The sequence below is a fragment of the Lissotriton vulgaris genome, chromosome 10 (genome assembly GCF_964263255.1).
Source record: "Lissotriton vulgaris chromosome 10, aLisVul1.2, whole genome shotgun sequence".
NCBI classification, from domain to species: Eukaryota; Metazoa; Chordata; class Amphibia; order Caudata; family Salamandridae; genus Lissotriton; species Lissotriton vulgaris.
The window spans coordinates 831,411,056-831,428,003 of NC_141698.1; positions in this window are offsets into that span (position 1 = coordinate 831,411,056).

Genomic DNA, 16,948 nt, shown 5'->3' on the forward strand with positions numbered 1-16,948 from the left:
TGCTGGTCGTGCAAACTGACCCAATATACTCCACTTTGGCAGGGCACCTGGCTCCGGGAGGTCACTAAACTGTCGGTCTTCAGAGCATGGGGAGATGACCATCAGCGCACCTTCCAAGACCTGCAAACCCGGTATTCCCTGCATCCTTCACAGTTTTATTGTTACTTGCAGTTACGCCACTCCCTCCACTTCCACATCTTAAAGGGCACCTCCCTACCTGAATATAGTCTGCCCGAAGCTCAAATCATGACTGGCAACCTGGGGAATGGGGGATTTCCCGCATTTACCGCTCCCTCACAAATCACACTCCCAATGTACTGCACTGCCTCAGAGACCAGTGGGAGGGATGGCTCGGGCCTTGGAGGATGACGACTGGAGAGATGCGCTAATGTCACCTAAAACAATCACAACTTCGGTAAGGCTCTGCTTAGTCCAAATATACTATCTCTATGCTGCCTACCTTACATCGCTACATCTCCACCACGCAAGGTTCAGGTCTGTCTCCATTGTAGTCAATCACAAGTTGATTTTTACCACATGGTATGGCTTTGCTCTGTAGTTACACGCTTTTGGGAATCAGTGTTTGGAGAACTCACCGAGGACCTGTGCTGGGAGGTTGCCCTTAACCCACTGACTGTACTCTTGGGGGTCACCGAGGGGCTGGATGGATCTCGGACCGACAAACTCTTTCTCAACACACCATGATGGTGGCCAAGAGAGACATTGCGATGCGCTGGCTGAGCCGACATCGCACACCCTGGCACGATGACGCAGGGAGATGAACTGGTGTTCGGCACAGGAAAAACCTTTGTACGCAGCTAGGCAATGCCCAAAGAAGTACCGCAAAATGTGGGGCAAATGGGTGGGGGTGATAGAGGATTGAGGTCATCCGGGGTGGTCGGGACACAGTGGGCTTTACCCTGTTTACCTCTATGCTTATGAATATCCAAGACGTACTTGCTGTCATATTATTTGATTCGGGGTACTATCAAAGGCATTGGAAAAAGCAGGCCCAGGAAAGCGTGACTCGTAGGAAATTACCAGACTGCAGAGTTAAACTCTAAAAGAAAGCTGGTGATAGCCAGAGGCCAACTGAAACTCCACAGAACTAATCACACAGAATGCACCCTATCGGCAATAGGGCATTGCTTTATGAGAGCGGAGACTAATTGAGCACTATTCTTGCCCACAAATTGAGGACCCAACAGGCTAAGACCCATATCTCACACGTGATGATGGAGGAATGCACTTGGGCAAGCTGCGGGGAATCCTGAGTATATAAGATGCCTTCTTGACCACTGCGACTGGGAACCTCTCCCACCCCACTACTGGGACCTCCTTGACTTCCCTATAGATGCCACTGAGCAGCGACTGGCCATCAAAGCCATGCCTGGGGATAAAACTCCGATACAAGTTGATCTTCCATTGGAGTTCCACAAGCTGTTCCTTACTTTTCCTCAAGACCACTTACTATCATTGTATAACACCTTCTCCTCTGTAATGGGCCTGACCCCCACCATACATGAAGAAGAGAGAACTTGGATCCCCAAGCCAGGTAAAGACCAGACAAATTGTTCATGATACCAGCCCGTCACACTTTTAAACACATAAGCTAAAATAAATGCATAAATACAGGCCCCACCCTGGATTCTTTGCTCTCAGTTCTCATAACTCCGGGCCAGGTTGGAGGCGTCCGTAGTCTGCAAGGGGCCAATTACATCCACTGCCTGGCCCACCTGATTGTAAAAAACAACAAATGCAATATTTTAGCACTGATTCTCTCCGTCAACATGGAGAAAGCTTTTGATCACTGTTAGAAATGGGGGTCTCTATTTGGTAATGGTTTGCACCTTTGTCCAAATAGGGACCCTTCTTGTCAGGATAAGGGGGATACACTACTGAAATAACCTCTACTCACCCCCTTGAATGCTTGGCATGAGCAGTCAGGTCTATCTCAGAGGCATTTGCACATAACCAACAGTAACACAGTGAAAACACTACAAAAGGACACCACACCAGTTTTAGAAAAATAACCAATATTTTATCTGTGCAAACAAGACCAAAAGCAACAAAAATCCACCATACAGTTCTCAGAAATATCAATACTAAAAAATAGACTTGAAATACAGTCTCTTGAAGTCGATAGCTCAGTCTGGGGCTATCACAGCATTGTGAAAAACAATTCCAAACAGTTCTGGCTGACTGAGGCGTCACAGATGGAAGCTATGGATATAAGTGGATACCTCGAGAATGCAAAATATGCTCTAAAGAAGCCAAAATCTTTGTAAAAAACCTTGGATCCAAAGACAATCTAAATGGAAGAACTTGGAATTAAAAATGTTGTTGACTCACAGCAATCTGAAGAAACCTGTGGTAAGATAGAAAAATAGTAAGGTGGAGGCAAGCGCCCTTCAAATCCAGAGATGCCAGGAAATCTCCCTATTTCAGTAACAGAAAATACTTTGCAGTGTTGTTATTTTGAAGGAGAATTTCTTGAGAAATTTGTTGTGCTCTTTTTGATTCAATATTGGTAAAAAATGGCCTGAAAATGTTTATACCACAAACAGAATGGAGTAATAACCCTTGCCCTGCTTCTGAAGTAGTTCTGGACAGATTGCTTTCTTTGCTAAAAGGGCCTGGACTCCTTTCAAGAGCACTTAATGCCTTCTCAAATCTTGGGGAAGTGGTTTTAGCTGACAATCGCCGTAAAGTAGATTTGGGAATTTCAAGTGATAACCCTCTGACACCACTAGACCGTTGATTGGTCTGACACAGTCTTAATCCAGATAGCCTTGAAGAAAGACAGACAACTCCCTAATGGACTCTGGCTTTGTCTGACTTTGGGGGGATTTGGAGTAACAGAGATGCCACTAGGAGTCTGAGACTGGGATTGTTAGAAATGGAGGTCTCTAGTTGGCAATGGTTTGCACCTTTGTCCAAGTAGGGATCGTTCTTCCTAGTCACGATAAGGGAGATACACTACTGATATAACCCCTTCTCACCCCCTTGGTAGCTTGGCGCAAGCAGTCAGGCTTATCTCAGAGGCAGTGTGTAAAACATTTGCACATAACCCACAGTAGTACAGTGAAAATACTACAAAAGGACACCACCCCAGTTTAGAAAAACATCCAATACTTTATATATTCAAAACAAGACCAAAACGATAAAAATCCAACATTCAATACTTATGAACTTTGCAAGAATAACCTTACAATGCAGTTCCTTGAAGCTGGTAGCTTCACCTGGAGCTACCACAGGGCAAAAAATGACAGAATCCAACAGTTCTGTCTGACTGTATCAGTCTTGGTGTCGGCAGACTCGTAAACAGTATCTTTTCGTTCTGGCCGATCACATTGGTGCGGGCTGTGCCCTTACATCACAGTGAAGCGTAGTGATGCATCGTGCGGTGCCCTTACGTTGCGTGACGTGACGGTCGTCCTGCGGCGTTGGTGAGACCAGGTCTGTGGTGCGGAATGAGGTGGGGCTTGTGGCGGTGCTGACAGTTCACGATGCAAGCGGCAGTGCCGGTTGGTCAGAGCTGGCGTTGGTCAGCCCAGATGGAGGAGTCGGACAGGGCGGTGCGTTGTGTAACTTATGAGCGGTGCACCAAAATCACTGTACGGTCACAGGTGTCACAGTCAAAGGGCAGCGACGTCGGTGATACCAGGGTGGCAGTGCGGTGCCCACAGGTTGCAGTGCAAGCAGCGGCTCTATGGCGGCGGTGCTGCCGGTCTTCGGTGAGACCAGGTTTGCGGTGCAAAGTGCAGTGGTGCTCTCTGCTGTGCCTTCAGGACACGGAGATCGCAGCGGTGTCGGCTGCGTTTCCCCTCTGTGGCAACTGAAACTGCATTGCCAGAGGTGGTACCCAGAAGTAGTCTTTGCTGTCCCTGATACTTCGTGAACAGGAGGCAAGTTTGGTTTCAAGCCCTTGGAGATTCTTAGCACAAGTTTAAGAAACTCAGTCCAGTCATTTCATTGCCAAAGGCAGAAGCAGCAACTGCAAGCCAACCCAACAAAACAACACAGCAAAGGGGCAGTACTCCTCCTAGCAATTCTTCCAGCTCTTAGCAGATTCATTGATTCCAACGAGTTCTAAAGTTCTGGGGTTTAGGCCCCAATATTTATACTACCTTTCTCTTTGTTCTTTGGGGCAGACAGTGTCTGTTCCCATCCCAAACCAGTTCTTTCCTCTCTTCCCCAGCTTCCTGCAGGAGATTGAGGCAGCATTGTCCAAGGCAGACCAGCCCCATTCAGGTTCAAGGAAATCTCCTCCCACTGCTCCATATGAAGCCCAGATCTGTTCAGCCCAGCCCTGACTCATGCAGAAAAAGCAGGACACACCTCGTCCCCCACAGTGGCTGTCTGAAGAGAATGCACATCCTCAGCCCCTGTCACTCCAAAGCCAGACAGTCAATCCACAAACCCAGCAGAGGCACACAGGATGGCTAAGCGAGAAAATACCTACTTTCTAAAAGTGGTATTTTCAAACACAGAACATAAAAATCATCTTTACTAAAAGAAGCATTTTTAGATTCGGAGCCCAGCCATACTGAACCCGTTTCTCTATGTTGTCCCAATGGGAAGATATGTTTATGAGTAAACTCCCATTCTATCCTATTAGAAAGTTAGCCTTTTCATAGTGAAAAACAAAGTACACTGTAATTCACTACCAGGACGTAACACACACATGTGCTACCTTCATTATATATAGCACCCTGCCCACAGGGCACCTTGGGCGTACCTTAGAAGTGACTTATATGGAAGAAAAGGGACGCTTAGGGCCTGGCAAGTGAGTGCACTTGCCAGGTTGGCATGGCAGTTACAAACTGCACGCAGACTCCACGGTGGTCGGTCTGACAGCCCTTTATAGGGTTGCTTGTATGGGTGGCACAACCAGTGCTGCAGGCCCACTAGCAGCATTTCATTTACAGGCCCTGGCACCTTCAGTGCATTTTACTAGTAAATCAAATATGCCAGTCATAGAAACACCAATCCATAACACAATTTATATTAGAAGCGCTTGCACTTTAACGCTGAACAGCAGTGAGAAAGTGCTCAGAGACACTAAACCAGCAAAAACAGTGTCAAAACCAGGAGATCAGAAAGCAAAGACACAGGGGAAACACGCCAAAAGATGCCAGGTCTAACAGGGAATTGACTGGATTTGAGGTCCCCTGACATACAACCCACTTCCTCAAAAGGGTTGCGACCCACCTTTCCGTGGAGTGCAAGGGAAAGCTTTCTTGTTACCAAATCCTCTGCCCTTGGAATAAGATTTAGCTGGAACAATCAACTTTCTGTTTTCAGCATTCTTTTTTGTCATGTCCTCCAATTGCTGACAAAAAGAGAACACCCATCAAAAAGCAGCTTAATCAGAATTGCCTTTTGAGATTAATCAGATTTCCAATTTTGCCTCCACAGGGGATGACGAGCGAATACAGCATCTCCAGATGCAGCAGCAGAAGCACAAAGATGATCAAATGATAAGTCAGAGAGAAAACTGACCTGCTATTCCATTATACTCAGAAGAACTGAACAATTTGTGTCCTTCGACGTTCACTCAGCCAGCTGGTGAAAGTCATTGAGGAGAGACTTAACGGTATAAATGGTATACGTATTAACCCTGAGTGAAAAGATAGAGGCAGCATAAGACCTCTTGACGACCCCCTCCACCTTCTTATCACTGGGTCTGGTGGGCCCACAACTTCTGCCACAGCATTATCCTAAGAAGAAGTCCTACTAAGAGTTATCAACTTTAACAACCACTGGATACTCTTCTGTGAACTTATCCACCGGACAGCATTTAAATAAAAAATGAGGAAAAGATGATTTGTACACATCTCTGCATTCATGACTCAAGACATGCCTTACAGCTGCATGCATGGGCAGTGACTCAGACTCAGTCTGTCCGCCTGTCTGCAGATGATGACTTGAAGACAGACATATGTCAATTTGCAATATTCTATAGAGTGCTCTGTAGAACATAGAGCAAACTGGGGATCACGTTTTGAGATTACAACAGAAGGAAGACGATGGAGATATACTATAGTCCCTAAAAATACATTTGCAAGTTCTTTAAAGGTGAGTAACCCCTTCAAGGGAACAACATGGGCCATTTTGGTCAAGAATTCCACATTCACTAGACCTGTAGTGTAGCCCTGTTCTGTCTTGGGGAGCTCTACATAATAGAAATGGTATGTCAATGTGTGGAAGGAGTGTGTAATGGAGTTAACAACCCTATAGGCACCTGATGTATGTTTTTGCTCTGGGCACAACTGCTACACATGTGCACATGCTGTTTGTGTCTGCAACAATGGTAGGCGACCAACAGTGTCTTCTAATGAGTTCTAAGGTTTTCTTTTTTCTGGCACAGCATATATTCTGCTACAAGAGTTTTGAGCCCCTGGCAGGAGATCCATTTGACAACCATAAGACTGATGAGGTGGTAGGAGCGAAGTCTTTTATTTACCAAAAACATCTGCAAGAATCTGATAGCATGGAAGCAAAATAGGAGTTGTGACATCTGTGGTTGCCCCCACCTCATTTCAAAAACCTCTTTTGGACACGTAGGACAAGCAATGCGTGGCACAGAAAGCAGAGCAAAAAGCCAGAGTGTGCTTAGTCCAATCAATTTCAGAGTTGGATGTCTCTAACCAAGGTATCCCTAGAATCACTTAGAATTGTAGAGCCTGCATCAAATCACAGGGCACCAATTCTTGGTGAATTTCCTGAATGGATACCATCATGTCCTCTATGGAATGGTTAATGGGTCCTGACTTAAGAGCTCTACCATTAATGGCTTTTACTTAATCCACTATGTCCTTAGCTAAAGTTTGTATTCCATAGAGGGTAGCTAAAGATATATCCATAAAATTACATGTTGTTCCCAAATCGAATAACACTTGCAACCTAATGGAATGCCTTCCCCAAGTCACCTGAGTGCTAACCAAAAAATGGTGAGGCACTTGTAAAGAAGTGATCTGCAGTAAGGGTTTTGAGACTGTAACACTTGGACAACCCAAAACACTGGTCTGAACAGGTTTTGGGGGTTCTAGTTTCCTGAATCTCCTCTTCTTTTTGTTTTTAGGGTACATTCTCTCAGGAAACGCCACTTCTTGCCACAGTAAAACACAGCTTCATGTCCCTACATCTTTGGGCTCGTCTTCACTCAACAGACCTTTCAGACTACCATTTTGCATCAGATCAGGTTCTTCAACTCCCTTCTCGGGTTCAGACTTCTTATCGCTAAACACCAATACCTTAGGATCTGTAGGTCCACTACCTCGGCATCTTTCTCAGAGGTAGTGGTCTAATTTAACCACTTTGGGGTATATGTAGGTAATTTCCATTTTGCGATTCTCAAATAGCGATTTTTAAGGAATCGCTTTTTGAGAATTGCAAAATGGAATGTAGGTAAAAAATCGCAATTTTTTTGCGAATTGCTAAAATTCCTTAATTGCGATTAGCAAATTGCGAATCACAATTAAGGAATGAGTGTTCCATAGGAATGAATGGGGATACATTCTCAAATTGCGATTTTCTGTGAGAAAATCGGAAATTGAGAATCGCAATTCCAAGGGTGCCATGGTGTTCAAAGGACACCTGTTGCACCCCTGGAATGTGCCTGTAAATACATGTGGCGCACATACATGTCCTAAGGGCATGTCTGTGCGCCACATGGCACTTTGAATTATTTTAAAAAATGCATTTTGACAGGAAATCGCAAAATACCATCTACTTGGAGTAGGTGGTATTTTGCGATTCCTCGAGCCAAAATCGTATTTTAAAAGTCTCCCCTACATAGCATTTAAGGAATCTCAAAATTGTGATTCCTTAAAGGCTGGAGCAAAATAAGGAATCACAATTTTTGAGATTTCTTATTTTGCTATGTGGCACCTACATACCAAATGGCCGTTTGCGATCGCAAATGCCTTCCTACATATGCCCCTAAGTCAATTAACTCGCTACAGGACTTCAAGATCCACAACCTAGGCCATTAGGTTGATTAACTCGTCTCTAAAACCCTACAAAATAGAGAACTTCTCTTGCTCTCTGGCCAACCTGCTTCAGCAACCAACCAATTAAAGGTAGAAATATACGTTATTAGATCTTTACTACCCTGTCATAAATTCAGCAGTCCAGTATCTACAGATTGCATAAAAGAGTGGCGATCAAACAACCTATTTAATTCAGCTTCAAAGGAGGTATACTAATACAGCAAAGTGTAATTTCTAAAAAAAAAAATTAAATGGACCAGGTGGCAGCTGGCCCACATAAATTGGATCACAAAGGCTACCTTCGATTGTTTGTTTGGAAAGCTTGTTGACTTACAAATGAAATGCAACTGACATTATTTGATGGATGAAGCGAACTTGGTAGAGTCCTCTGTAAACCTTTCAGGAAGGGTCAATGGTGTGGTGGGAGAGGTAGTTACTTGAATAACTGGGGCTCCCAAACCCTGACTAGTCCCTGCCATAGGGAAAGTGGGGAAAGAACCATCTGTAGCCTTAGCTCCCTGTCCTGTTGCCAGGCTGCTGGTTCGGCTGCCCCATGCCCCTGTAATGCATTGACTTTTTGGGTCAATGTCTGCGTCTCTTTCTGTAGATTGCTTATCATGCGGGTCAAGTCTTCTAGGGGGATATCTCGTGCCTTCTTCTCACTCAGGCAAAAAATCCAAGTGGGCTTGCCGTTCTGTCAAGGATTCCTCCTAGATTCTCCCCGAGAGTAAGTGAAGGTCACAATGCTAGGTCCCAGACTCCTTACAGAACTCGACAGCCCAACTAAGTCAAAGCCAATCCCAGCCTACAGGGAAGAAGAGAAGGAAAGCGAAAACTGATGTCTTCCACAGATGACTTGCCGCAGGTAGTGCATCTATCGGGATCCACCTATGGCTTCCCCTACAATAAGATAAATAACACATTGACAGAATGGAACCTAGAAGTGCACCCCCTAGCTTCTTTTTTAGATCTCTTAGTACTTGTGGGAATCCCTTCCTTTGTCTTGTGAGGTGTTAAGAGGACAGGTGACCCACTTGTGGGACACCCCCGCGCCGCACGGCCACCAGCTGCTGCGTGTGCCCCTTGCCTGCCCTCTGCCTCGCTGCTGCCTCGTTTTGCCGGTTGCCGGCTGCCTCCGCTGCAGTTGTTTTTGCCCTTGTCTTGTCGATAATTTGTGCCTGTTCTGTTTTATTCTCATTTTGCCCTTGTTTTGTCGATAATTTGTGCCTGTTCTGTTTAATTTCTTTTTCCCCGTGTTTTGGTTTTCCTTCCTTGTTGTCCGCCTACCTCGCCGCCCTCCGCCCTCCCTTCCCGCCACCGCCGCTTTTCCCCGCCCCTTTTTCTATTCTGTACCCTCCCCGCTCCCGCCTCCCAGCTGCTCCGCCCACCCGCGCACTTGGCCTTAAATGGCGACCGTGCGAAGCAGGTGAGTGTGACCCACTTGTGGGACACCCCCGCGCCGCACGGCCACCAGCTGCTGCGTGTGCCCCTTGCCTGCCCTCTGCCTCGCTGCTGCCTCGTTTTGTCGGTTGCCGGCTGCCTCCGCTGCAGTTGTTTTTGCCCTTGTCTTGTCGATAATTTGTGCCTGTTCTGTTTTATTCTCATTTTGCCCTTGTTTTGTCGATAATTTGTGCCTGTTCTCTTTAATTTCTTTTTCCCCGTGTTTTGGTTTTCCTTCCTTGTTGTCCGCCTACCTCGCCGCCCTCCGCCCTCCCTTCCCGCCACCGCCGCTTTTCCCCGCCCCTTTTTCTATTCTGTACCCTCCCCGCTCCCGCCTCCCAGCTGCTCCGCCCACCCGCGCACTTCGCCTTAAATGGCGACCGTGCGAACGCGCAGCGGTCACGCGCAGCGGGCGCGCCGATTGTGCGCCGAAGGCGCGCCAAAGGTAAGCCCGTCTACGCCCGTCCGCGCCTGTACCGCGCCCAGTGCCAGGACCCCTGGCCCACGAGGACCACGCCCGACCCGCCTGACGTACTCCGCCGCCACCCTCACCGCTCTCAACTCCGGCCGACTCCCAGAATGCCATCAAGCCACTCCACGACGTACCCACGGACCTTTCAGCTGCCACGCCTGCAAGTTCACCTGCATCCGGACCAGCCTCGCACCAGCACCCGCCAAGTCGAACACCAGCAGCACCCACCTCAAGTGCATCCTGCTCAACACCCGCTCCGTCCACAGACACGCCATCGAACTCTGGAACCTCCTAGACGCCACAGCCCCTGACGTTGCCTTCCTCACGGAGACCTGGATGAACGCCTCTTCAGCTCCCGACATCGCCATCGCCATCCCAGAGGGCTACAAGATCGTCCGGAGGGACCGCAACGCCAACCAGATGGGAGGAGGCATCGCCATCATCCACAGGAGCACCATCCGTCTCACGACCAGCACCGACAACACCCTGACCAGCGCCGAACACCTGCATTTCCAGATCCACACCAACCCGAACACCACCCTCAGAGGCACCCTGATCTACCGACCCCCTGGACCACGCACACAATTCAGCGAGGACATCGCCGACTTCGTCAGCCCGCATGCCCTCCCCTCCGCTGACTACATCCTCCTCGGAGACCTCAACTTCCATCTGGAGAACAACAACGACCGCAACACCAGCACCCTGCTCGACAACCTCGCCAACCTGGGACTCAAGCAACTGGTATCCACCCCCACCCACCTCGCCGGACACACACTCGACGCAGTCTTCTCTTCCAGCACAGACATCGACTTCAGCCACGCCACAGAGCTTCAATGGACGGACCACAGCTGCGTCCACTTCACCTTCAAGAGAACGACGACCCACCAACACCAGCAACAGGCCGCCCGCAGAAGCTGGAACAAGATCACAGCAGACCAGCTCGTCACCTCCCTGAGCCAGCACCCTCCTGCCAGCTCAGCGAACCCCAGCCAGGCCGCCGACAACCTCACGAAGTGGATCAGCAACTGCGCGGACGAACTCGCCCCACTGAGGACCCCGCCTAGCAGACCCGGCAGCAAGAAGGCCCCATGGTTCACCGACGAACTCAAGAGCTCCAAGAAGAACTGCCGAGCCCTCGAGAAAGTCTGGAGAAGGGAACCGACACCGGACAACAGGACCTCCTTCAAACTTGCCACCCGGAAACACCACCAGCTGATCCGCGCCGCCAAGAAAACAGCATTCAAGGACCGGTTGGACAACAACGCACACAACTGCAAGGAACTCTTCAACATCGTGAAAGAGCTCTCCAACCCCAGCGCAGGAAACAACGACATCACCCCATCGCAAGACCTCTGCAACTCCCTCGCTTCATACTTCCACAACAAGATCGCGGACATACACAACAGCTTCAACAACCAACCAACGCACACCATGACCGAGCAACCACCCCCCACCACCACCCTCCACGCCTGGACCCCAATCAGCACCGAAGACACCATCCGCACGATGAACTCCATCCACTCCGGATCACCGACCGACCCCTGCCCTCACCACGTCTTCAACAAGGCCGACGCTGTCATCGCACCCCACCTGCGAGACATCATCAACACATCCTTCGACACCACCATCTTCCCTGAGAGCTGGAAACACGCCGAACTCAGCGCTCTACTCAAGAAACCAACAGCGGACCCCACCGACCTCAAGAATTACCGCCCCATCTCGCTCCTCCCGTTTCCAGCCAAAGTCATCGAGAAGACCGTCAACAAGCAGATGGCCGCCTTCCTCGAGACAAACGGATCCCTCGACCCCTCACAGTCCGGCTTCCGAGCCAACCACAGCACCGAGACCGCCCTCATCGCCGCCACCGATGACATCCGAGCCCTGATGGACAATGGAGAAACAGCGACCCTCATCCTCCTAGACCTCTCCGCGGCATTCGACGCGGTCTGCCACCGCACCCTAGTACGGCGCCTCAGCAACATCGGAATCCAGGACAAGGCGCTGGAATGGATCATCTCCTTCCTCGACGGAAGAACACAGAGAGTCCGCCTACCACCGTACAAGTCAGAGGCCTCCGAAGTCATCTGCGGCGTCCCCCAAGGATCATCTCTGAGCCCAACCCTCTTCAACGTCTACATGAGCCCCCTCGCGGCCATCGTACGCAAACACAACCTCAGAATAATCTCCTACGCCGAGGACACCCAGCTGATCCTCTCCCTGACCAACAACCCCGCCGCCGCCAGAGCCAACCTGCACGAAGGGATGAAAGAGGTAGCTGAGTGGATGACGACCAGCCGCCTGAAACTGAACTCGGACAAGACGGAGGTCCTCATCCTGGGCTCCTCACCCTCCGCCTGGGACGACTCCTGGTGGCCTCCCGCCCTGGGCACCGCACCCAAACCCACAGACCATGCACGCAACCTGGGCTTCATCCTGGACTCCTCCCTCTCCATGACCAGGCAAGTCAACAACGTCTCCTCGGCGTGCTTCAACATCCTACGCATGCTACGGAAGATCTTCTGGTGGATCCCCACCGAGACCAGGAAGACCGTCACCCAGGCCCTCGTCACCAGCCGACTGGACTACGGCAACGCCCTCTACGCCGGTACCACCGCCAAGCTCCAGAAGAGACTCCAGCGGATCCAGAACGCCTCAGCCAGACTCATCCTCGACATCCCACGAACCAGCCACATCTCCGGACATCTGAGAGACTTTCACTGGCTCCCCGTCAACAAAAGAATCACCTTCCGCCTCCTCACCCACGCACACAAAGCCCTACACGACCAAGGCCCGAGCTACCTCAACAGCCGAGTCAACTTCTACGCTCCCAAACGCCACCTCCGATCAGCCAACCACGCCCTCGCCGCCGTCCCCCGCATCCGAAGAGCGACTACAGGAGGAAGGTCCTTCTCCTACCTGGCCGCCAAGACCTGGAACTCCCTCCCGACCGACCTGCGCCTGACCCAAGACCACCTCTCCTTCAGGAAGAAGCTGAAGACCTGGCTGTTCGAGCAGTAGAGCCCCCCTCCCCCCCCCCCCCCAGCGCCTTGAGACCCTACGGGTATGTAGCGCGCTTTATAAGTGTCACTGATTGATTGATTGATTGATTGAACTAGCATTGCACAATGTCTAAGTGAAGATAAAGAAAAATGGGTGGGTAAGAATACACAAAGCCAATCAATTATTCCTGACTTATTAGACATGTAATATAGTGGCCTACATGGTGCTATCATGAGGCTTTAGTACCACAGTTTGAAATACAGGATGGCAGAGTAAACTAAACAAATATAGAAACAAGAGAACGAACATCCCTACAATTTAAAGTGCATTACATCATGCACAATATTTTCAAAGAATTCTAGTTCATGACCTCTGTGTCTTTCAAACGAGCCTTATATTAGCTTAGTCATACACTTAGTTCATACAATGCTAGGCGGATAATGCCCCGTTCTTAATTATAAACAATATTGCTTTGTGTCCTTTGTTCCCCTACAGATAAGAACAGCCATACAATAGTCTGCAAGGACCAGAAGGGCTGCGGTTAAGGCATGAGTCAGATAAGTACAAATATTTCCATAGTGAGGGGTGTGTGTGTGTGTGTGTGTGCTTGTGTGTGTGTGTGTGTGTGTGTGTGCTAGCGTGTTACCCAAATTAGGTTCATGGGCAGCTTTTCTTTGTTTGTCTTGGTCTTTTGAAGGTTAATCCAGCGATCCCCCTGACCAGGGGGAATAGCAGAGGAGAACAGGAACGGTACACAGTCAAAATATCGACTTGGAAATATCGACCTACCATAATATCGAGTCTGAAATATCGAAGGAGCATAATATCGAAGTCAAGAATATCGTAGGACAGAATATCGACCCAAGGTAAGTAATATCAAAATTCTTAATATCGATGTAAGTAATATCGAAGTTAGTAATATCGATAGCATATATATCGATGTTACTAATTTCGATGACACTAATATCGATATTTGTATTTTTTTATAGTTTTTTATTATGTATGTGTTATATGTTTAATTTAAGTATTTAAAATAATTACTATTATATGTGTATTAATTTTATATAATAATAAATTAATTTATAAGAAAATTGTATGTTTTAGTACCGGAGCGGGTTGTGGGTTTATAGGGGAATAGGGTGGGAAGTAATTTAATTATGGTAAGTTGATTAATAATTAGTAGGATTAATTAATTAATTATAATTAATTGCTAATTATTAATAAGTAATTGGAAGAAAAAAAATTAATTGATTAATTGATATATATTTTCTGTAGCGGGATGTGGGTTTATAGGGGAATAGGGTGGGGAGTAATTTAATTAAGGGTAATTATTTAATAATTAGTAGGAATTATAAAATAAATGATATTAATTGGTGGGAATAGTAATTTTTACCCCTACGCTATCCAACGCTTTCCCTACTGTTGCACTCTCTGGAGTGGGAATAGTAGTTTTTACCCCTACGCTATCCAATGCTTTCCCTACTGTTGCACTCTCTGGAGTGGGAATAGTAATTTTTACCCCTACGCTATCCAACGCTTTCCCTACTGTTGCACTCTCTGGAGTGGGAATAGTAATTTTTACCCCTACGCTATCCAATGCTTTCCCTACTGTTGCACTCTCTGGAGTGGGAATAGTAATTTTTACCCCTACGCTATCCAACGCTTTCCCTACTGTTGCACTCTCTGGAGTGGGAATAGTATTTTTTACCCCTACGCTATCCAACGCTTTCCCTACTGTTGCACTCTCTGGAGTGGGAATAGTAATTTTTACCCTTATGCTATCCAACGCTTTCCCTACTGCTGCACTCTCTGGAGTGGGAATAGTAATGTCCTATTACTTACCGGTAATCTTCATTACTCCTGGTCCCGTTGACCCCGTCCCATTCCTTAAAATAGGGAGATAACCATCTCCACGACAGAAAAAAGAAAAGGAGCATGCTGGGATACCCTACCTGCTCCCTCCCACTGGGAGTACTTAAGCAGTACCAACCCAGCATGCAGCCTGAAAAACACCAAGCCAACAACAGGAAGGCCGGCCGCAAGGGAGGGAGGGAGGGAAGTAAGGAATGGGACGGGGTCAACGGGACCAGGAGTAATGAAGATTACCGGTAAGTAATAGGACATTACCCCCAGGTCCCTCCTGACCCCGTCCCATTCCTTAAAATAGGGAGAATACCAAAGCAGAGAAGCCGGCCTTCCGGAACCCCACCCACAACAAGGGCACCAGACCAAAAAACAGAACCCCACAGACCCGAACCAAGACCTCCAAAGGTCAGAAAGGGACTGCCAGGAAAACAAAAACCACCAAACCGGCAAGCCGGAAGGAAGGCACAGAAGCAGAGCCAAGCCCCCCAGGGAGCAAGCAGAGGGGGCCAAAACCAAGGACCCCCCCCCGACCAACGGAAGGCCAGGAGAAGAGCGCGCGACCCAACGGAGAAAGGAGCCAGGAAAAGGCAACCAACCCGCGAGAAACCCCCAAGGGCGCAGCCCCCGGAACCAGGCCCCCCAGGCCGCCAAACAACCAGAGACCAACAGGCCAACCCAGCCCAAAGGACAAAGGCAGAAAGAACAGCCCACACAGGGCGGAGAAGCCGAAGGACCAGGAAGGAACAAAGCAGAAGGACGACCCCCACACAGCAGGGGAGGCCCCCAGCAGAACCGAAAGAGGGCAGCAACAAGGAACCACAAAGGAACCAGGCCACAGGGCAGGGCCGACCAAAGGCCAACCCCAGCAGAACCAGCAACCACCACAACAGAGGGCAGGGAGAGCAAAAAGCCCAACCAAAAACAGACCCGGAAAAACCCAGGGCACAACCAAGAAAGACAACAAAGGACCACACGGAACCAGGGAAACCAAAACCCCAGAACCGGAAAAGGAGGCACCGATCCCCAGGAGGAAAAGGGGAACACCACGGAACCACCGAAGGCGAAACCCCAAAAGCCGAGGACCAACAACAAGGCCCACAGCCCAACCCCAAGAAACCCGCCGCAGAAGAGGCAGGCCAGCCAGCCAGGAGGCACACAACAGCGGACCACCAGGACCCAGACGGAGAGCCACAAAGGAACCGCCCACCAGGAAGGAGGCCAGGAAAGCACAACAGCCAACCAGAGCCAGCCCGCCCCAGAAAACAGAAACCGAAGGCGGGAGCCCAGAGCCCACAAAACGGACCCAGAGCCAAAGCCAACCGAAGGGAGCGGACCCCGAAGGGACCGAAGAACACCCCAGGACCGCGACAAAGCCCAAGAGAAGGAGCAGCCAGGAAAGAACCCCAGCAGGGACCAAAAAAGGACCCCAAGCAAAGAAGGGCCACACAGCACAAAGCTCAACACCCCCAAGGAAGAGCACCAGCGACCCGACCGCAAAGCGAACGGGAAGGCAAAACGGAGACCGGGAGGCAAAAACACAGAGGCAGAGCCCCGGCCACCAGAGCACACGGGGAAAAACCCCTGCACCCGAAAGCAAAGGAGAGGAGCCCCGAGAAGTCCAAGGCGCACCACTCAAGAAGGGAGCGCGAAGGAACACCCCAGCACCGACAAGAGAGCAAAGGCCCAGAAACCCGGAAAGGCAGACACCCAACCCCACAAGCAGGGACAAGGCACGGCCAAAAGCCAGGGCACAAGAGCCGAACAACCCAAGAACAAGAGGCCACCCAAAGCAAAAGCCAAGGACGACCAACAAATCCCAGCCCCCACCAGAGGGAAACAGGACAGCAGGCAAAGCCAACACCAGCAAAAAAGGCCAAGGCCCACCAGCACCGAGGAAGGGCCCGACAAACCCCCCCCCCCCCAGAAACCCGAGGGGGGGGGGATGAACCACCAGAAGGCAGCAGAAAGGCCACACACCCGGGGAGACCAACACCCAAAAACCCACCAGCAGGGAAAGGGCACAGTCCAGGCAGGACCGGTAAACAGAACGGGGCACAGGAGCCAGGCAGACGAAGAACAAGCGTCCACCCAAGGCAGAGCCACGACCCAGCCACCACCGGAGGCAAGAGCGGCCAGCCAAGCAAAGCCCCAATCAATCAATCAATCAATCAGT